Genomic DNA, 22390 nt, shown 5'->3' with positions numbered 1-22390 from the left:
CTCCCCACCCGGTGCCCTTTCTCGTTCCCTTTCTCCTGTGGTCCATTCTCCCTCCTGGCACTTATCCTTGCAAACGGAACAAGTGCTACACCTGCCCTTACGCTTCCTCCCTCACCACCATCCAGGGCCCCAGACAGTCCTTCCAGGTGAGGCGACACTTCACCTGTGAGTCGGCTGGTGTGGTATACTGCGTCCGGTGCTCCTGGTGTGGCCTTTTATATATCGGTGAGACCCGACGCAGACTGGGAGACCGTTTCGCTCAACACCTACGCTCGGTCCGCCAGGATCTCCCAGTGGCCACACATTTTAATTCCACGTCCCATTCCCACTCTGATATGTCTGTCCATGGCCTCCTCTACTGTCAAGATGAAGCCACACTCAGGTCGGAACAACACCTTATACACCGGCTGGGTAGCCTCCAACCTGATGGCATGAACATTGACTTCTCTAACTTCCGTTAATGCCCCTCCTCCCCTGAAATATTTAGACGTACAAAAAAGCTGGGTGAACTCAGCAGGTCGGGCAGCACCCGTTGAAAGGAGCAGTCAATGTTTCGGCTTGAGACCCTTCGTCAGGACTGAAGAGGGAGGGGGCAGGGGCCCTAGAAAGAAGTTGGGGGGAGGGTGGAAAACCAATCAGAGGGAAGATCAAGGGGTGGGGGAGGGGATAGGCAGGAGAGGTGAAGAAGGAATGTACGGGGAAAGCACTGTGGGTAGTAGAAGGATGCAGAATCATGAGAGAGGTGATAGGCAGCTGGAAGAGGAGGCAGAGTGAAACTGGGATGGGGGAAGGGAGAGGGAGTGAATTACTGGAAGTTGGAGAATTTGATGTTCATGCCAAGGGGCTGGAGACTACCCAGAGGGTAGATGAGGTGTTGCTCCTCCAACCTGAGTTTGGCCTCATCATGGCCGTAGAGGAGGCCGTGTATGGACATATCCGAGTGAGAGTGTGAAGCAGTGTTGAAGGGGGTGGCAACCGGGAGATCCTGTCTGCTGTGACGGACGGAGCGGAGGTGCTCGACGAAGCGGCCCCCCCAATCTGCGTCGGGGCTCGCCGATGTAGACGAGGCCGCACCGGGAGCACCGGATGCAATAGACGACCCCGACAGACTCGCAGGTGAAGTGTTGCCTCACCTGGAAGGACTGTCTGGGGCCCTGAATGGTGGTAAGAGAGGAGGTGTGGGGACAGGTGTAGCACTTACACTTGCAGGGATAAGTACCCGGTGGGAGATCTGTGGGGAGGGGCGTGTGGACCAGGGAGTCGTGGAGGGAATGATTCCTGGGGAAAGTGGAGTGGGGAAGATGTGCTTAGTGGTGGGGTCCTGTTGAAGGTGGCGGAAGTTGCGGAGGGTAATATGCTGGATCCGGAGGCTGGCGCGGTGGTAGGTGAGGACAAGGGGAACACAGTCCCTGTTGTGGTGACGGGAGGATGGGGTGAGGACTGAAGTGTAGGAAATGGAGGAGATGCGGGAGAGGGCATCATTGATGACGGCAGAAGGGAAAGTACAATTCTTAACGAAAGGACATTTGGGATGTCCTGGAACGGAAAGCCTCATCCTGGGAGCAGATGCGGCAGAGGCGGAGGAACTGGGAATAGGGAATAGAAATTTTGGATTTGGCAGGGTGGGAAGAGGTATAGTCGAGGTAGTTATGAGAGTCAGTGGGTTTATAGAAGATGTCAGAGGGCAGACTGTCTCCGGAGATGGAGACCGAGAGATCGAGAAAGGGGAGAGAATGTGTCCGAGATGGACCAAGTGAATTTGAGGGCTGGGTGGAAAATGGAGGCAAAGTCGATGAAATTGACGAGCTCAGCATGGGTGCAGGAAGCAGCACCAATGTAGTCGTCCGTGTAGCAAAGGAAAAGTTGGGGAGCAGTACCAGTATAGATTTGGAGCTGTTATGAATGCACCACAGCTCTGAGGGGCCGAAGGGGCGGGGGAGCCCCCTCCTTTGTGAGAATCGCAAGAGCATTATTGGGTTGGGTCAGAGGACCCAGGAAATGAGAGAGAGAGACCTGGCCATTGTCTCCTGGAGACAACGTTTGTGGATTGGGGACTATGCTACGTGCAAGCCCTCGGGCAAAGTGGGCTGGTTGAGAGAGAGATTGCATCATCCCAACCTGATTGACATCTGAGACCCCGTGAGGAAGTATAAAAGAAGGTCTGGGGGAACAACCCCTTTCAGACGCACCAGAAGACACGCTAGCGATCCCGTGACAGCGGGAAGCCACTTGAAGGAAGCCACATGCGTTCGGTTCCCTTGCCTGGGGGCTGGTACCACGGAAAATGACTTGGAACTAACAACGGGGAACCAACTCCCCCGACGCAACGGATTGGCCTCATAAAAGTCCCGGGCAAGTTTAAAACCGTCTCTCTTAAACCCAAAGAGCTGCAGCTTGAAAGGACAGTGACTTTTATCTTTCCATCGAACAATACAATATCCCCTAGACCAGGGGTCAGCAACCTTTACCACTGAAAGAGCCACTTGGACCTGTTTCCCACAGAAAAGAAAACACTGGGAGCCGCAAAACCCGCTTGACATTTAAAATGAAATAACACTGCATACAACGTTTTGTTTTGCCTTTATGCTATGTATAAACAAACTATAATGTGTTGCATTTATGAAATTGATGAACTCCTGCAGAGAAAACGAAATTACATTTCTGCATGCAACAAAAACATTTTGAACTCCGAAAAAAAGACGTTGGGTTGAAGGTTACTTTTAAGTAAAATACTCAACGTCTATTTGAGTCCTTCTTGTATTTATGAAAAACGCCAAACTTAAATTTACAGCCAGCAGCAAACCAAAAATAACGTCAGCCAGCTGTCAACCTGAAAAATAAAAGGACTATTTCACTGAACAATGAAAACATATGAATATACGTAAAATAATAGGCAATTAAAAAATTTATCATACTTGTTCAGGTTGACTCACACCTGACAATGCAGTCGTATTCAGTAGGGATGGATCGATGCTTAGGGGAGTGACCGGGAAGGATAATGTGTTTTTTTTCCTCTCTGAACTCACAGAAGCGTTTCCCAAACGATGTTTGCATTGCGATGATTGCAGAATGTAAATACTCCGAATTTATCATGTTGTGACCTTGTTTGAACTCTCTCAAATTGGGGAAGTGAGACAATGTGCCTTTCTGTAAATCTCTGGCAAGCAACGTCAACTTGCGCTCGAATGCCAAAACATCCTCCAACATGTGCAGGGCTGTACGTCCTTACCCCGTTGAAGAGCTGTGTTCAGCGTGTTCAGGTGCGCTGTCATGTCTACCATGAAGTGTAGCTTTTCCAGCCACTCTGGCTGTTCCAGCTCAGGAAAGGTGAGCCCTTTGCTGCCCAGGAAAGTTTTCACTTCTTCCATTGGTGGGGGGACTGTAGGAAACATCCTCTCCACATCCACTCTATCTGTGTCCTCTGGTCCTAGACTCCCCCACTATAGGACACATCCTCTCCACATCCACTCTATCTGTGTCCTCTGGTCCTAGACCCCCCCACTATAGGAAACATCCTCTCCACATCCACTCTATCTGTGTCCTCTGGTCCTAGACTCCCCCACTATAGGAAACATCCTCTCCACATCCACTCTATCTGTGTCCTCTGGTCCTAGACTCCCCCACTATAGGACACATCCTCTCCACATCCACTCTATCTGTGTCCTCTGGTCCTAGACTCCCCCCACTATAGGAAACATCCTCTCCACATCCACTCTATCTGTGTCCTCTGGTCCTAGACTCCCCCACTACAGGAAACATCCTCTCCACATCCACTCTATCTGTGTCCTCTGGTCCTAGACTCCCCCACTATAGGGAACATCCTCTACGCAGGGACCTCCTCCTCCTCCCCTCCGATAAAGGTTAGCCTTGTTTGTGTGCATCGAAACATCACGAAACCAGCTGGTTGTTTTGTTAATAAAATTTCTAGTTTTCATTCACCCCCACGTGGCAGTGTGACATCAACAGGACAATGTGCAAAGGAGGAATTTTATTAACAAAACTAAGCAGCTGAATTAATTTGGATAGATCGGCCAGAAGTTCACTTGGCAAAGATCAGGATGACTGAGCCAACGAGGGGGGGGGGTTACCACGTCCCTTTTAAATACACTGCAGGCCGCAGAGGGATCTGCACCCAAGGAAAGGGACACATTACAGAGCAAGAATTAGTGGGGAGTTAGAGGGTGGGGAAGCTTTTAAAGAGCACCAGAAGGCAACTGAAAGAGTCATTAAGAAAGTAAAGATGGAGTACATAAGTGAGCCAATAATATTAAAGAGGATACCAAGTTTCTTCAGATACACAAAGTGTAAAAGTGAGAGGTGAGAGTGGATAGCAGATCACTGGAAAATGATGATGGAGGGTGATGCACCATCAATAACTCTCTCTGAGACGTAAGGCGAGATATCGGCTTTTATTGACTGGAAGAAGGAACCAGGAGTGAGTGACCACCATACTACATCCTGGAGACTGAGAGGCCGGGCTCAGGCCTCGATCTCCTTTATACCGGGGTCTGTGGGAGGAGCCACAGGAGCAGTCAGCAGGGGGCGTGTCCGGACAGGTATATGTAGTTCACCACAGAGGGGTAATAACGGGGGACAACAAAATGGAAGATGAACTGAACAGGTATTTTGCATCAGTCTTCACTGTGGAAAACACCGGCAGTATGGTGGAAGTTCCATGTCTCAGGGGTCATGAAGTGTGTGAAGTTATCATAACTTAAGAGAGGAGGTTCTTGGGACACAAGGTTCACTGAAGATGCCGGGGTCAAGTCAACGCGTACAAACAAGCTGGAGGAACTCAGCAGGTCGGGCAGCATCCGTGGAGACGCAACAGGTGAAAAACCAGTCAGAGGAAAGATCAAGCGGTGGAGGAGGGGAAGCAGGGAGGGGACAGGCAGGAGAGGTGAAGAAGGAATGTAAGGGGAAAGCACTATGGGTTGTAGAAGAAAGCAGAATCATGAGGGAAGTGATAGGCAACTGGAGGAGGAGGCAGAGTGAAGGTGGGATGGGGAAGGGAGAGGGAGTGAATTACTGGAAGTTGGAGAATTCGATGTTCATACCAGGGGACTTGGAGGCTACCCAGACGGTATATGAGGTGTTGTACCCAGAGGGTATGTGAGGTGTTGCTCCTCCAACCTGAGTTTGGCCTCATCATGGCAGTAGAGGAGGCCCTGTATGGACATATCCGAGTGAGAGTGTGAAGCAGAGTTGACGGGGGGGGGGGGGCAACCGGGAGATCCTGTTTGCTGTGACGGACGGAGCGGAGGTGTTCGACGAAGCGGCCCCCCAATCTGCGTCGGGTCTCGCCGATGATGCAGACGAGGCCGCACCGGGAGCACCGGATGCAATAGACGACCCCGACAGACTCGCAGGTGAAGTGTTGCCTCACCTGGAAGGACTGTCTGGGGCCCTGAATGGTGGTAAGAGAGGAGGTGTAGGGACAGGTGTAGCACTTACGCTTGCAGGGGTAAGTGCCAGGTGGGAGATCTGTGGGGAGGGACGTGTGGACCAGGCAGTCGCAGAGGGAACGATCCCTGTGAAAAGCTGAGAGGGGTAGGGAGGGAAAGGTGTGCTGGGTGGTGGGGTCCTGTTGAAGGTGGCAGAAGTTGCGGAGGGTAATGTGCTGGATCTGGAGAAGGTTCTTGGGAAACTGAAGGTCTGACGGTAGATAAGACGGTGTACACCGCGGAGTTCTGAAGGAGGTGGCCGAAGAGAGAGCGGAAACATTAGGAATGATCTTTCAAGAATCACGAGAGTGGGAATAAAGGGAGAATTTTCTGGCTGGTTACCGGTGACGAGCGGAGTTCCACAGGGCTCGATCGGGACCGATTCTTTCTACGTTTGGATGATGGAATTGATGGCTTTATTGCGCAGTCTAGAGACGATACGATGATAGGTGGAGGGGCAGGTAGCTTTGAAGATGCGGGAGGCTGCAGAAGGGCTTGGGCAGATTAGGAGAGCAGGCAAAGAAATGGCAGCAGTTGGGAAGTGTGTGGTTGTGAAATGAAAGGGCAGACTATTTTCCGAATGGAGAGAAAATTCAAAAAGCCTGAGGCGCAGAGGGACTTGGTAATCCTTGTGCAGGGTTCCCTGAAGGATAATTTGCAGGTTGAGTCGGTGGTGAGGAAGGCAGTTGCAATGTCAGCACTTATTTCCAGAGGACTAGAATATAAAAGCAAGGATGTAATGTTGAGGCTTTATAAAGCACGGGTGAGGCCTCACTTGGAGTATTGAGTATACGGAGTATTGGAGTTTTGGGCCCCCTATCTGAGAGAGGATGTGCTAGAACTGGAGAGGGTTCCAAGGAATTTCGCCAAAATGATTGCAGGATTGAATGGCTTGTCATATGAAGAACGCGTGATGGCTCTGGGCCTGTGTTCACCGGAATTCAGAAAAATGAGGGGTGACCTCCTTGAAACCTATTCAAAGGTGAAAGACTTCGAGAGAGTGGACGTGGAGAGGATGTTTCCTACAGTGGGGGAGTCTAGGACCAGAGGACACAGATAGGGTGGATGTGGGGAGGATGTTTCCTATAGTGGGGGAGTCTAGGACCAGAGGACACAGATAGAGTGGATGTGGGGAGGATGTTTCCTATAGTGGGGGAGTCTAGGACCAGAGGACACAGATAGAGTGGATGTGGAGAGGATGTTTCCTATAGTGGGGGAGTCTAGGACCAGAGGACACAGATAGAGTGGATGTGGAGAGGATGTTTCCTATAGTGGGGGAGTCTAGGACCAGAGGACACAGATAGAGTGGATGTGGAGAGGATGTTTCCTGTAGTGGGGGAGTCTAGGACCAGAGGACACAGATAGAGTGGATGTGGAGAGGATGTTTCCTATAGTGGGGGAGTCTAGGACCAGAGGACACAGATAGAGTGGATGTGGAGAGGATGTTTCCTATAGTGGGAGAGTCTAGGACCAGAGGACACAGAGTGGATGTGGAGAGGACGTTTCCTATCGTGGGGGAGTCTAGGACCAGAGGACACAGATAGAGTGGATGTGGAGAAGTTGTTTCCTATCTGCACTCTATCTGTGTTCAGGAGCTTGGCCGTTGGGCGATCCTGCCTCTCCATCCATCACGGTCACTGACCCCTCTGAATTGCAGTCGTTGCCTCCCCTGTTTCTGACCGTGATGTTAATCCATCTCTCCTTTTCAACCTCTGTCAGTCTCTGCTTCTGTTTCCATCCAGCTTTCCCGTTGTAACTAAATGCTCCAGTGTCTCTCTTGTGTCCAAAGAGTTTTGATTGCTCTTTTCTGATTTTTTTTAAAGTAATAGCCATATAACGATTACAGCACGGAAACAGGCCATCTCGGCCCTTCTAGTCCGTGCCGAACGCTCACTCTCACCTCGTCCCACCAGCCCGCACTCAGCCCATAACCCTCCACTCCTTTCCTGTCCATATACAGGCCCCCCAACAGTAGCGTGGATATTGGGTGCAAGTTGATTAGGGAGTTAACATTGGCATGTGGCAAAGGTAATGTTGCAGTCGTTATGGGAGATTTCAACATGCAGGTGAACTGGGAGAATCAGGTAGGTGCTGGACCCCAGGATAGGGAGTTTGTGGAGTGTCTAAGGGATGTATTTTTGGAACAGCTTGTGCTTGAGCCAACCAGGAACGAGGCTATTTTGGACTTGGTGATGTGTAATGAACAGGAATTGATAAGTGATCTTGAAGTAAAGGAGTCATTAGGAAGTGATCATAACATGATAAGTTTTTATCTACAATTTGAGAGGGATAGGGGCAGATCAGAGGTGTCAGTGTTGCAATTAAATAAAGGAGACTACGGAGCCATGAGGGATGAGCTGGCCAAAGTTAAATGGGCGGATGCCCTGACAGGAAAGACAGTGGATCAGCAGTGGCAGATATTCTTGGGCATAATACAGAAGATGCAAATGCAGTTCATTCCAATGAGAAAGAAGGATTCAAAGAGGGGGAAGGGGCCACAGTGGTTGACAAAGGAAGTCAGAGATTGTATAGCATTAAAGAAAAAGAAGTATGACAGGGCTAAGATGAGTGGGAATACAGATGATTGGGAAAGTTTTAAGGAACAGCAGATCTTAACTAAAAAAGCGATACGGAGAGAAAAAAATCAGGTATGAGCTCAGTCTAGCCAGGATTATAAAAGGGGATAGCAAAAGCTTTTTTAGCTATGTGAAGAGAAAGAAGATAGTTAAGAACAATGTTGGCCCCTTGAAGAATGAATTGGGAGAAATTGTTATGGGAAACAGGGAAATGGCAACAGAATTTAATGCGTACTTTAGATCTGTCTTCACCAGGGAGGACACAAGCAATCTCCCAGATGTATGGATGGGCCAGGGTCATAAGATATCAGAGGAATTGAGACAGATTGACATTAGGAAAGAAACTGTGATGAGTAGACTGGTAGGACTGAAGGCTAATAAATCCCCGGGTCCAGATGGTCTGCATCCGAGGGTTCTAAAAGAGGTGGCTCAGGAAATTGCAGATGCATTGGTAATCATTTTCCAATGTTCCTTAGATTCAGGATCAGTTCCAGAAGATTGGAGAGTGGCAAATGTTGTCCCACTTTTCAAGAAGGGAGGGAAGGAGAAAACAGAGAACTATCGCCCTGTTAGCCTAACGTCAGTCGTGGGGAAGATGCTTGAGTCCATTATTAAGGACGAAATAGTGGCACATCTAGATGGCAGAAATAGGATTAGGCCGAGCCAGCATGGATTTACCAAGGGCAAATCATGCTTGACTAATCTGTTGGAGTTTTTTGAGGGTGTAACAAGGATGTTAGATGAGGGTAAGCCAGTAGATGTTGTGTGCCTAGATTTTCAGAAGGCATTCGATAAGGTGCCACATAGGAGATTGGTGAGTAAAATCAGAGCTCATGGCATTGGGGGCAGGGTTTCAACATGGATAGAAAACTGGTTGGCAGATAGAAAGCAAAGGGTAGCAGTGAATGGGTGTTTCTCAGACTGGCTGGAGGTGACTAGTGGGGTACCACAGGGCTCTGTATTGGGACCACAGCTCTTTACGATTTATGTCAATGATTTAGATGAGGGCATTGAAAACTATATCAGCAAGTTTGCTGACGATACTAAACTGGGTGGCAGTGTGACATGCGAAGAGGACGTTAGGAGAATACAGGGAGACTTGGATAGGCTGAGTGAGTGGGCAGATACTTGGCAGATGTCATTCAATGTGAATAAATGTGAAGTTATCCACTTTGGAAGCAGGAACAAGAGGGCAGAGTATTGTCTGAACGGTGTAGAGTTAGGTAAGGGGAGAAATGCAAAGAGACCTAGGAGTCCTAGTTCACCAGTCAATGAAGGTGAATGAGCAAGTGCAACAGGCAGTGAAGAGGGCAAATGGAATGTTGGCCTTTGTTACAAGGGGAATTGAGTACAAGAGCAAGGATGTTCTTTTGCATTTGTACAGGGCCCTGGTGAGACAGTTTTGGTCTCCAGGTTTAAGGAAGGACATTCTGGCAATTGAGGAAGTGCAGCGTAGATTCACTAGGTTGATTCCTGGGATGGCAGGGCTGTCTTACGCAGAGAGATTGGAGAGATTGGGCTTGTACACGCTGGAATTGAGGAGATTGAGAGGGGATCTGATTGAAACGTTTAAGATAATTAAAGGATTTGATAGGATTGAGGCAGGAAATATGTTCCAGATGTTGGGAGAGTCCAGTACCAGAGGGCATGGATTGAGAATAAGAGGTCAGTTATTTAAAACAGAGTTGAGGAAGAGCTTCTTCTCCCAGAGAGTTGTGGAGGTGTGGAATGCACTGCCTCGGAAGACGGTGGAGGCCAATTCTCTGGATGCTTTCAAGAAGGAGCTGGATAGATATCTGATGGATAGGGGAATCAAGGGATATGGGGACAAGGCAGGGACTGGGTATTGATAGTGAATGATCAGCCATGATCTCAGAATGGCGGTGCAGATTCGAGGGGCCGAATGGTCTACTTCTGCACCTATTGTCTATACCTATCCAATTTTACTTTAAGTGACAATACCGAACCTGCCTCTACCACTTCTACTGGAAGCTCGTTCCACACGGCTACTACTCTGAGTAAAGAAATTCCCCGTCGTGTTACCCCTAAACTTTTGCCCCCCTGACTCTCAACTCATGTCCCCTTGTTTGAATCTCCCCTACTCTCAATGGAAAAAGCCTATCCACGTCAACTCGATCTATCCCCCCTCATAATTTTAAATACCTCTATCAAGTCCCCCCTCAACCTTCTGCACTCCAAAGAATAAAGACCTAACTTGTTCAACCTTTCCCTGTAACTTAGGTGCTGAGACCCAGGTAACATTCTAGTAAATCTCCTCTGTACTCTGTCTATCTTGTTGACATCTTTCCTATAATTCGGTGACCAGAACTGTACTCAATGTACGTTTTGTTTCCGTTGTCTGTGGAACTTCTGCGATGGTGATCCTGTCCATACCTGATATGATATATGATATGCATATCGTATAATGGTCCCAAGGCTGCTCACAATACTCCAACTGAGGCCTCACCAACGCCTCATAAAGCCTCCGCGTTACATCCTTGCTCTGATATTCTGGTCCCCTCGAAATGAAATTGCGTTTGTCTCCCTCACCAGCGACTCAACCTGCACGTTAAACTTTAGGGGATCCTGCACGGTGACTCCCAAGTCCCATTTCACCCCGGTTCTCCGAAATCACCTCCCGTTTCGAAAATTAGTCCGCGCCTTTGTTCCTCCTGCCAAAGAGCCTGACCACACACACTCCCCTCTTTATGTCTTCCCCTCCCCTGCCTATCACCTCCCTCCTGGTGCCCCGCCTCCTCCTCTCCTATCAGATTCCTTCCTCTCCAGCCCTTTTCCACCTGTCTCCTCCCAGCTCCCCACTTCATCCCCACACCCCCCCCCCCAGTCCGCGCCCACCTGGCTTCACCTATCACTCCCTCCCCTCTCCCCCACCACCTCCTTAATCTGACATCTTCCCCGCCCCCCCCCCCCTTTTCCAGTCGTGAGGAAGCCCGGAACGTAGCCTGGTCATTCCTGTCCGCAGCTGCTGACTGACCATCGGAGTTAGAAACACAGACAACCTACAACACAATATCTGCACCAAACATGTCCTTACTTTAGAAATTACCTAGGAGTTACCCCTAACCCTCTGCTTTTCATTTTGTGTGTGTGTGTGTGTGTGTGTGCGGATTTCCAGCATCTGCAGAGTCTCCGGTGCTTACCCCCACACCTGACTCACTTGCAACGCGTGTCCGGTTCTCATGCAGAGAGGCCATCTGAACAGAAAGGCTCCCAACTCCCCCCACTGCCCACCCGCAGCCGTTTCGTTGTCCTGACTGCCGCTGCGGAGGTGTGACTGATTCCCGACGGCAGAGTCAGAATCAGGTTTCATATCACCAGCATGTGTCGTGAGGTTTGTTAACTTTTCGTCAGTGGTAGAATGCAATACACGAGGAATACAGAAAAAAGGCCCCAAATAGCTCGAAGTATACGTATCTAAATTCATTAATTGAACTAAGAGAAGTTGTGCAAAAACAGAAATTAAAAAATGAACAGGAGGAAATCTGCAGATGCTGGAAATTCAAACCACACACACAAAGTGCTGGTGGGACGCAGCAGGCCAGGCAGCATCTACAGGGAGAAGCACTGTCGACGTTTCAGCCGAGACCCTTCGTCAGGACTCAAAACAGGTTCAATACCGCCCCCTGCTGACCGGGAGGATTCAGGAGAGTGGTCCCAACATCTAAAACAGCTTCAATACCGCCCCCTGCTGACCGGGAGGATTCAGGAGAGTGGTCCCAACATCTAAAACAGCTTCAATACCGCCCCCTGCTGACCGGGAGGATTCAGGAGAGTGGTCCCAACATCTAAACCAGGTTCAATACAGCCCCCTGCTGACCGGGAGGATTCAGGAGAGTGGTCCCAACATCTAAAATAGGTTCAATACCGCCCCCTGCTGACCGGGAGGATTCAGGAGAGTGGTCCCAACATCTAAAACAGGTTCAATACCGCCCCCTGCTGACCGGCAGGATTCAGGAGAGTGGTCCCAACATCTCAAACAGGTTCAATACCGCCCCCTGCTGACCGGGAGGATTCAGGAGAGTGGTCCCAACATCTAAAACAGGTTCAATACCGCCCCCTGCTGACCGGGAGGATTCAGGAGAGTGGTCCCAACATCTAAAACAGGTTCAATACTGCCCCCTGTTGACCGGGAGGATTCAGGAGAGTGGTCCCAACATCTCAAACAGGTTCAATACCGCCCCCTGCTGACCGGCAGGATTCAGGAGAGTGGTCCCAACATCTCAAACAGGTTCAATACCGCCCCCTGCTGACCGGGAGGATTCAGGAGAGTGGTCCCAACATCTAAAACAGGTTCAATACCGCCCCCTGCTGACCGGGAGGATTCAGGAGAGTGGTCCCAACATCTAAAACAGGTTCAATACTGCCCCCTGTTGACCGGGAGGATTCAGGAGAGTGGTCCCAACATCTCAAACAGGTTCAATACCGCCCCCTGCTGAACGGGAGGATTCAGGAGAGTGGTCCCAACATCTAAAACATGTTCAATACCGCCCCCTGCTGACCGGGAGGATTCAGGAGAGTGGTCCCAACATCTAAAACAGGTTCAATACTGCCCCCTGTTGACCGGGAGGATTCAGGAGAGTGGTCCCAACATCTAAAACAGGTTCAATACCGCCCCCTGCTGACCGGGAGGATTCAGGAGAGTGGTCCCAACATCTAAAACAGGTTCAATACTGCCCCCTGCTGACTGGGAGGATTCAGGAGAGTGGTCACAACATCTAAAACAGGTTCAATACCGCCCCCTGCTGACCGGGAGTGTGAGGAGGATTCAGGAGAGTGGTCCCAACATCTAAAACAGGTTCAATACCGCCCCCTGCTGACCGGGAGTGTGAGGAGGATTCAGGAGAGGTTTCTACAACACACGCAAAATGCTGGTGGGACACAGCAGGCCAGGCAGCATCTATAGGGAGAAGCACTGTCGACGTTTCGGGCCGAGACCCTTCGTCAGGACTAACCGAAATGAAAGATAGTAAGAGATTTGAAAGTAGGAGGGGGAGGGGGAAATGGGAATTGATAGGAGAAGACCGGAGGGGGTGTGGTGAAGCTAAGAACTGGAAAGATGATTGGTGAAAGTGATACAGAGCTGGAGAAGGGAATGGATCATGGGACGGGAGGCCTCGGGAGAAAGAAAGGGGGAGGGGAAGCACCAGAGGGAGATGGAGAACAGGCAGAGTGATGGGCAGAAAGAGAGAAAAAAGAGGAAGGGGGAAAAGCTAAATATGTCAGGGATGGGGTAAGAAGGGGAGGAGGGGCATTAACAAGTTAGAGAAGTCAATGTTCATGCCATCAGGTTGGAGGCTCCCCAGCCGGTATATAAGGTGTTGTTCCTCCAACCTGAGTGTGGCTTCATCTTGACAGTAGAGGAGGCCATGGATAGACATATCAGAATGGGAATGGGACGTGGAATTAATATGTGTGGCCACTGGGAGATCCTGCTTTCTCTGGCGGACCGAGCGTAGGTGTTCAGTGAAACTGTCTCCCAGTCTGCGTCGGGTCTCACCAATATATAGAAGGCCAATAAATAGTGAGGTAGTGTTCATGGGTTCATCTTCCATTCAGAAATCTGATGGCAGAGGGGAAGAAGCAGTTCCTGAATCATTGAGTGTGACCCTTCAGGCTCCTGTACCTCCTCCCTGATGGCAGAGGGGAAGAAGCTGTTCCTGAATCGTTGAGTGTGACCCTTCAGGCTCCTGTACCTCCTCCCTGATGGCAGAGGGGAAGAAGCTGTCCCTGAATCGTTGAGTGTGTGTCTTCAGGCTCCTGTACCTCCTCCCTGATGGCAGAGGGGAAGAAGCTGTTCCTGAATCGTTGAGTGTGTGTCTTCAGGCTCCTGTACCTCCTCCCTGATGGCAGAGGGGAAGAAGCTGTTCCTAAATCGTTGAGTGTGTCTCTTCAGGCTCCTGTACCTCCTCCCTGATGGCAGAGGGGAAGAAGCTGTTTCTGAATCACTGAGTGTGTGTCTTCAGGCTCCTGTACCTCCTCCCTGATGATAACAGTGAGAAGAGGGCACGTCCTGGGTGGTGGGGGGTCTTTAAAGATATAAGCTGCCTTCCTGAGACACTGCTCCAGGGCAATGTCTTGGATAACATGGAATCAGGTCCCCATGATGGAGCTGACTGATTTTACAGTTTTCTTTAGCTTCTTTCGATCCTGTGTAGTCAGCCCCTCTCCCCCCTCTTCCTTCAGCACGGGCAGTGTTGAAACCAGTCAGAATGCACTCCCCGGTACATCTGGAGTAGTTTCTGAGTGTTTTAGGTGACAAACAAAATCTCCTCAAACTCCTAATGAAGTATAGCCACTGTCTTGACTTCTTTATAACTACATCAATATGTTGGGACCAGGTTAGATCCTCAGAGATCCTGACAAACAACTCTGACGGTATTGGGTTTCCTCAAAGCAAATTATGAGATGTTCAGTATACAAAGTTATGGGGGGGGGAAGGGGGGGGGAGGGAGGCCACTCTGCCCTTCAAACCCATTCTGTCCCCCTCTCACCCGGCTGTTGAAGAATCTTTCCCCGCCCTATAAACGATTCAGATTCAGTTCTTCCGCCTCCCTGCGAGGGAAGAAAGATTCAACAACCCCCACCCCCCCCAACCACCTCCATCTCCCCAACTCTCCGAAAGAGCGGTTTGCACGATGATACCAGAGCCCGGGGGAGTTCAGAGTTCAATTCCGACATCCTCCGGGTGCTGCGGATTCCTCCCCATGGCCCAAAGAGCCGCCGGCCGGCGGGTTAATTGGTGACTGTGAATTTTCCTGTGATCTGAATACACAGTTATTAAACCTCATTCCCACCCCCCCCCCACCCCCCGCGTTCTCCCGACTGTTTCCCGCACGTTCAGACTTGGGGAAGTGGCAACGGAAAACCGAACTGGAGCACCAGGTGTTAAGTCAAGTCAAGTCATTTCTATTGTCATTCCGACCATAACTGCTGGTACAGTTCACAGTAAAAACGAGACAACGTTTTTCAGGACCATGGTGTTACATGAAACAATGCAAAAACTAGACTGAACTACGTAAAAACAACACAGAGAAAACTACACTAGACTACAGACCTACCCAGGACTGCAGAAAGTGCACAAAACAGTGCAGGTATTACAATAAATAATAAACAGGACAATAGGGCAGTAAGGTGTCAGTCCGGGCTCTGGGTATTGAGGAGTCTGATAGCTCGGGGGAAGAAACTGTTGCACAGTCTGGTCGTGAGAGCCCGAATGCTTCGGAGCCTTTTCCCAGACGGCAGGAGGGAGGAGAGTTTGTATGAGGGGTGCGTGGGGTCCTTCATAATGCTGTTTGCGCTGCGGATGCAGCGTGTGGTGTAAATGTCCGTGATGGCGGGAAGAGAGACCCCGATGATCTTCTCAGCTGACCTCACTATCCACTGCGGGGTCTTGCGATCCGAGACGGTGCAATTTCTGAACCCAGCAGTGATGCAGCTGCTCAGGATGCTCTCAATACAACCCCTGTAGAATGTGATGAGGATGGGGGGAGTGGGAGATGGACTTTCCTCAGCCTTCGCAGAAAGTAGAGACGCTGCTGGGCTTTCTTTGCAATGGAGCTGGTGTTGAGGGAGTGGGGAGATCAGTTGTCTAAGGACAACCCTGCAATTCATTTTCTTGTGGGCATACTCAATAAACCTATCGACTAATAGTCATAAGAGAGTCGATGAACGATCAAACCAACTCCGACGTTCAACCAGAGTGTACCTCCTTTCTGTTGGTTGAGGGGTAATAACTGTTCCTGAACCTGGTGGTGTGGGTACCGAGGCTCCTGTACCTCCTTCCTGATGGTTGAGGGGTAATAACTGTTCCTGAACCTGGTGGTGTGGGTCCTGAGGCTCCTGTACCTTCTTCCTGATGGCTGAGGGGTAATAACTGTTCCTGAACCTGGTGGTGTGGGTCCTGAGGCTCCTGTATCTCCTTCCTGATGGTTGAGGGGTAATAACTGTTCCTGAACCCGGTGGTGTGGGTCCTGAGGCTCCTGTACCTCCTTCCTGATGGTTGAGGGGTAATAACTGTTCCTGAACCTGGTGGTGTGGGTCCTGAGGCTCCTGTACCTCCTTCCTGATGGTTGAGGGGTAATAACTGTTCCTGAACCCGGTGGTGTGGGTCCTGAGGCTCCTGTACCTCCTTCCTGATGGTTGAGGGGTAATAACTGTTCCTGAACCTGGTGGTGTGGGTCCTGAGGCTCCTGTACCTCCTTTCTGTTGGTTGAGGGGTAATAACTGTTCCTGAACCTGGTGGTGTGGGTCCTGAGGCTCCTGTACCTCCTTCCTGATGGTTGAGGGTAATAACTGTTCCTGAACCTGGTGGTGTGGGTCCTGAGGCTCCTGTATCTCCTTCCTGATGGTTGAGGGTAATAACTGTTCCTGAACCTGGTGCTGTGGGTCCTGAGGCTCCTGTACCTCCTTCCTGATGGTTGAGGGTAATAACTGTTCCTGAACCTGGTGGTGTGGGTCCTGAGGCTCCTGTACCTCCTTCCTGATGGTTGAGGGTAATAACTGTTCCTGAACCTGGTGGTGTGGGTCCTGAGGCTCCTGTACCTCCTTCCTGATGGTTGAGGGTAATAACTGTTCCTGAACCTGGTGGTGTGGGTACTGAGGCTCCTGTACCTCCTTCCTGATGGTTGAGGGGTAATAACTGTTCCTGAACCTGGTGGTGTGGGTACTGAGGCTCCTGTACCTCCTTCCTATTGGTTGAGGGGTAATAACTGTCCCTGAACCTGGTGGTGTGGGTCCTGAGGCTCCTGTACCTCCTTCCTGAAGGTTGAGGGGTAATAACTGTCTCTGAACCTGGTGGTGTGGGTCCTGAGGCTCCTGTACCTCCTTCCTATTGGTTGAGGGGTAATAACTGTCCCTGAACCTGGTGGTGTGGGTCCTGAGGCTCCTGTACCTCCTTCCTGAAGGTTGAGGGGTAATAACTGTCCCTGAACCTGGTGGTGTGGGTCCTGAGGCTCCTGTACCTCCTTTCTGTTGGTTGAGGGGTAATAACTGTTCCTGAACCTGGTGGTGTGGGTCCTGAGGCTCCTGTACCTCCTTCCTGTTGGTTGAGGGGTAATAACTGTTCCTGAACCTGGTGGTGTGGGACCTGAGGCTCCTGTACCTCCTTCCTGTTGGTTGAGGGGTAATAACTGTTCCTGAACCTGGTGGTGTGGGTCCTGAGGCTCCTGTACCTCCTTCCTGTTGGTTGAGGGGTAATAACTGTTCCTGAACCAGGCGGTGTGGGACCTAAGGCTCCTGTACCTCCTTTCTGTTGGTTGAGGGGTAATAACTGTTCCTGAACCTGGTGGTGTGGGTCCTGAGGCTCCTGTACCTCCTTCCTGTTGGTTGAGGGGTAATAACTGTTCCTGAACCTGGTGGTGTGGGTCCTGAGGCTCCTGTACCTCCTTCCTAATGGTTGAGGGGTAATAACTGTTCCTGAACCTGGTGGTGTGGGTCCTGAGGCTCCTGTACCTCCTTCCTGATGGTTGAGGGGTAATAACTGTTCCTGAACCTGGTGGTGTGGGTCCTGAGGCTCCTGTACCTCCTTCCTGTTGGTTGAGGGGTAATAACTGTTCCTGAACCTGGTGGTGTGGGTACTGAGGCTCCTGTACCTCCTTCCTGATGGTTGAGGGGTAATAACTGTTCCTGAACCTGGTGGTGTGGGTACTGAGGCTCCTGTACCTCCTTCCTATTGGTTGAGGGGTAATAACTGTCCCTGAACCTGGTGGTGTGGGTCCTGAGGCTCCTGTACCTCCTTCCTGTTGGTTGAGGGGTAATAACTGTCCCTGAACCTGCTGGTGTGGGTCCCGAAGCTCCTGTACCTCCTTCCTGATGGCTGGGGGATAATAACTGTCCCTGAACCTGGCGGTGTGGGTCCTGAGGCTCCTGTACCTGCTTCCTGATGGTTGAGGGGTAATAACTGTTCCTGAACCTGGTGGTGTGGGTCCTGAGGCTCCTGTACCTGCTTCCTGATGGTTGAGGGGTAATAACTGTTACTGAACCTGGTGGTGTGGGTCCTGAGGCTCCTGTACCACCTTCCTGATGGTTGAGGGGGTAATAACTATTCCTGAACCTGGTGGTGTGGGTCCTGAGGCTCCTGTACCTCCCTCCTGGTGGTTGAGGGGGTAATAACTGTCCCTGAACCTGTTGGTGTGGGTCCTGAGGCTCCTGTACCTCCTTCCTGTTGGTTGAGGGGTAATAACTGTTCCTGAACCTGGTGGTGTGGGTCCTGAGGCTCCTGTACCTGCTTCCTGATGGTTGAGGGGTACTAACTGTTCCTGAACCTGGTGGTGTGGGTCCTGAGGCTCCTGTACCTCCTTCCTGTTGGTTGAGGGGTAATAACTTCCTGAACCTGGTGGTGTGGGTCCTGAGGCTCCTGTACCTCTTTCTTGATGGTTGAGGGGTTAATAACTATTCCTGAACCTGGTGGTGTGGGTCCTGAGGCTCCTGTACCTCCCTCCTGGTGGTTGAGGGGGTAATAACTGTCCCTGAACCTGGTGGTGTGGGTCCTGAGGCTCCTGTACCTCCTTCCTGTTGGTTGAGGGGTAATAACTGTTCCTGAACCTGGTGGTGTGGGTCCTGAGGCTCCTGAACCTCCTTCCTGATGGTTGAGGGGCAATAACTGTTACTGAACCTGGTGGTGTGGGTCCTGAGGCTCCTGTACCTCCTTCCTGTTGGTTGAGGGGTAATAACTGTTCCTGAACCTGGTGGTGTGGGACCTGAGGCTCCTGTACCTCCTTCCTGTTGGTTGAGGGGTAATAACTGTTCCTGAACCTGGTGGTGTGGGTCCTGAGGCTCCTGTACCTCCTTCCTGTTGGTTGAGGGGTAATAACTGTTCCTGAACCAGGCGGTGTGGGACCTAAGGCTCCTGTACCTCCTTTCTGTTGGTTGAGGGGTAATAACTGTTCCTGAACCTGGTGGTGTGGGTCCTGAGGCTCCTGTACCTCCTTCCTGTTGGTTGAGGGGTAATAACTGTTCCTGAACCTGGTGGTGTGGGTCCTGAGGCTCCTGTACCTCCTTCCTAATGGTTGAGGGGTAATAACTGTTCCTGAACCTGGTGGTGTGGGTCCTGAGGCTCCTGTACCTCCTTCCTGATGGTTGAGGGGTAATAACTGTTCCTGAACCTGGTGGTGTGGGTCCTGAGGCTCCTGTACCTCCTTCCTGTTGGTTGAGGGGTAATAACTGTTCCTGAACCTGGTGGTGTGGGTACTGAGGCTCCTGTACCTCCTTCCTGATGGTTGAGGGGTAATAACTGTTCCTGAACCTGGTGGTGTGGGTACTGAGGCTCCTGTACCTCCTTCCTATTGGTTGAGGGGTAATAACTGTCCCTGAACCTGGTGGTGTGGGTCCTGAGGCTCCTGTACCTCCTTCCTGTTGGTTGAGGGGTAATAACTGTCCCTGAACCTGCTGGTGTGGGTCCCGAAGCTCCTGTACCTCCTTCCTGATGGCTGGGGGATAATAACTGTCCCTGAACCTGGCGGTGTGGGTCCTGAGGCTCCTGTACCTGCTTCCTGATGGTTGAGGGGTAATAACTGTTCCTGAACCTGGTGGTGTGGGTCCTGAGGCTCCTGTACCTGCTTCCTGATGGTTGAGGGGTAATAACTGTTACTGAACCTGGTGGTGTGGGTCCTGAGGCTCCTGTACCTCCTTCCTGATGGTTGAGGGGGTAATAACTATTCCTGAACCTGGTGGTGTGGGTCCTGAGGCTCCTGTACCTCCCTCCTGGTGGTTGAGGGGGTAATAACTGTCCCTGAACCTGTTGGTGTGGGTCCTGAGGCTCCTGTACCTCCTTCCTGTTGGTTGAGGGGTAATAACTGTTCCTGAACCTGGTGGTGTGGGTCCTGAGGCTCCTGTACCTGCTTCCTGATGGTTGAGGGGTACTAACTGTTCCTGAACCTGGTGGTGTGGGTCCTGAGGCTCCTGTACCTCCTTCCTGTTGGTTGAGGGGTAATAACTTCCTGAACCTGGTGGTGTGGGTCCTGAGGCTCCTGTACCTCTTTCTTGATGGTTGAGGGGTTAATAACTATTCCTGAACCTGGTGGTGTGGGTCCTGAGGCTCCTGTACCTCCCTCCTGGTGGTTGAGGGGGTAATAACTGTCCCTGAACCTGGTGGTGTGGGTCCTGAGGCTCCTGTACCTCCTTCCTGTTGGTTGAGGGGTAATAACTGTTCCTGAACCTGATGGTGTGGGTCCTGAGGCTCCTGAACCTCCTTCCTGATGGTTGAGGGGCAATAACTGTTACTGAACCTGGTGGTGTGGGCCCTGAGGCTCCTGTACCTCCTTCCTGATGGTTGAGGGGGTAATAAATATCCCTGAACCTGGTGGTGTGGGTCCTGAGGCTCCTGTACCTCCCTCCTGGTTGTTGAGGGGGTAATAACTGTCCCTGAACCTGGTGGTGTGGGTCCTGAGACTCCTGTACCTCCTTCCTGATGGTTGAGGGAGTAATAACTGTCCCTGAAACTGCTGGTGTGGGTCCCGAAGCTCCTGTACCTCCTTCCTGATGGCTGGGGGATAATAACTGTCCCTGAACCTGGTGGTGTGGCTCCCGAGGCTCCCGTACCTCCTTCCGGATGGTTGAGGGGTAATAACTGTCCCTGAACCTGGTGGTGTGGGTCCTGAGGCTCCTGTACCTCCTTCCTTATTGTTGAGGGGTAATAACTGTCCCTGAACCTGGTGGTGTGGGTCCCGAGGCTCCTGTACCTCCTTCCGTATGGTTGAGGGGTAATAACTGTACCTGAACCTGGTGGTGTGTGTTCTGAGGCTCCTGTACCTCCTTCCTGATTGTTGAGGGGTAATAACTGTTCCTGAACTTGGTGGTGTGGGTCCTGAGGCTCCTGTATCTCCTTCCTGATGGTTGAGGGGTAATAACAGTTCTTGAACCTAGTGGTGTGGGTCCTGAGGCTCCTGTACCTGCTTCCTGATGGTTGAGGGGTAATAACAGTTCCTGAACCTGGTGTTGGGGGTCCTGAGGCTCCTGTACCTCCTTCCTGATGGTTGAGGGGTAATAACTGTTCCTGAACCTGGTGGTGTGGGTCCTGAGGCTCCTGTACCTCCTTCCTGATGGTTGAGGGGTAATAACTGTCCCTGAACCTGGTGGTGTGGGTCCTGAGGCTCCTGTACCTGCCTCCAGGTGGTAGTGGTGAGAAGTGTGCATGGTCTGGATGGTGGAATTCCTTGAAGATGTACTCTGTTTTCTTGTGGATACACTCTTTGTCAATGTGCTCAATGGTGGGGAAGAGTTGTGATGGGCTGGGCCATATCCACTCCTTTTTTTGTCGGCTGTTCTGTTGAAGGGTATCCGTGTCTCCATGTCAGCGTGTGATGCAGCCAGTCGGGACTTTCTCCACCGCACGTCAGGGGTCATAGAGTCATCGAGCGCGACAGCACAGAAGCAGGCCCTTCGGCCCACCTAGTCCGTGCTGAAACCATTGAACCAGCCCGCTCCCATCGACCTGCACCGGGACCACAGCCCTCCCATTCGTATCCCTCCCCAAACCTCTGCTGAATGCCGAAATCGAGCTCGCACACGCCCCTTGCACTCATTCCACCCTCTCGCCAGCCTCCGAGTGCAGGAACTTCCCCTCACCTTCCCCTTAAACTTCTCACCTTTCACCTTGCACCCATGACCTCCAGCTCCAGTCTCACCCAACCTGAATGGCAAGAGGCTGCTTGCATTTGCCCTGTCTAAACCCCTCTTAATTTGGCACACCTCTATCAAATCTCCCCTCTCATTCTCCTACAGTCCAGGGAATAAAGCCCTCACCTACTCAACCTTCTCTGCACTCTTTCAAGCTTGCTTCTATTTCTATCTTCCCTGTCGGTCGGTGACCAAAACTGGACACGATTCTTCGAGTTAGGCCTCGCCATCGTCCCCTCCAACTTCAAGAGTACCTCGCAGCTCCTGCAGTCAATCCTCTGCAGGTTCGTGAAGGCCGGTGTCCCAGAAGCGTTCTTCCCGACCCTCTCCACCCGCGACACGGGGCCGGTCTTCCCAGATCTCCCTTGGCTCCGGGGGGGTGGAACCCGGTGAACGTGAACGGCCCAGTCACGAAGAGACGTGCAGATGCCGGTCACATCTTCAGTCCAGTCACCCTTCACTGCCCCCTTGGGCCCGATATTCCCGAATACCCCCACTGCCGTTGTCGTTCCTCTCCACGCCTTCTGGCCGATCAGTCTCCTGAGAAGTGACAGATGGAGTTCAACCCAGATAAGTGTGAGGTGGTTCATTTTGGTGGGTCAAATATGATGCCAGAATATAGCATTAATGGTAAGACTCTTGGCAGTGTGGAGGATCAGAGAGATCTTGGGGTCCGAGTCCATAGGACACTCAAAGCAGCTGCGCAGGTTGACTCTGTGGTTTAAAAGGCATACA

Source organism: Hypanus sabinus, unplaced genomic scaffold, assembly GCF_030144855.1.
Source record: "Hypanus sabinus isolate sHypSab1 unplaced genomic scaffold, sHypSab1.hap1 scaffold_975, whole genome shotgun sequence".
NCBI classification, from domain to species: Eukaryota; Metazoa; Chordata; class Chondrichthyes; order Myliobatiformes; family Dasyatidae; genus Hypanus; species Hypanus sabinus.
The sequence above is the reverse complement of the archived record's forward strand: the minus strand, read 5'-3'. Positions refer to the sequence as shown.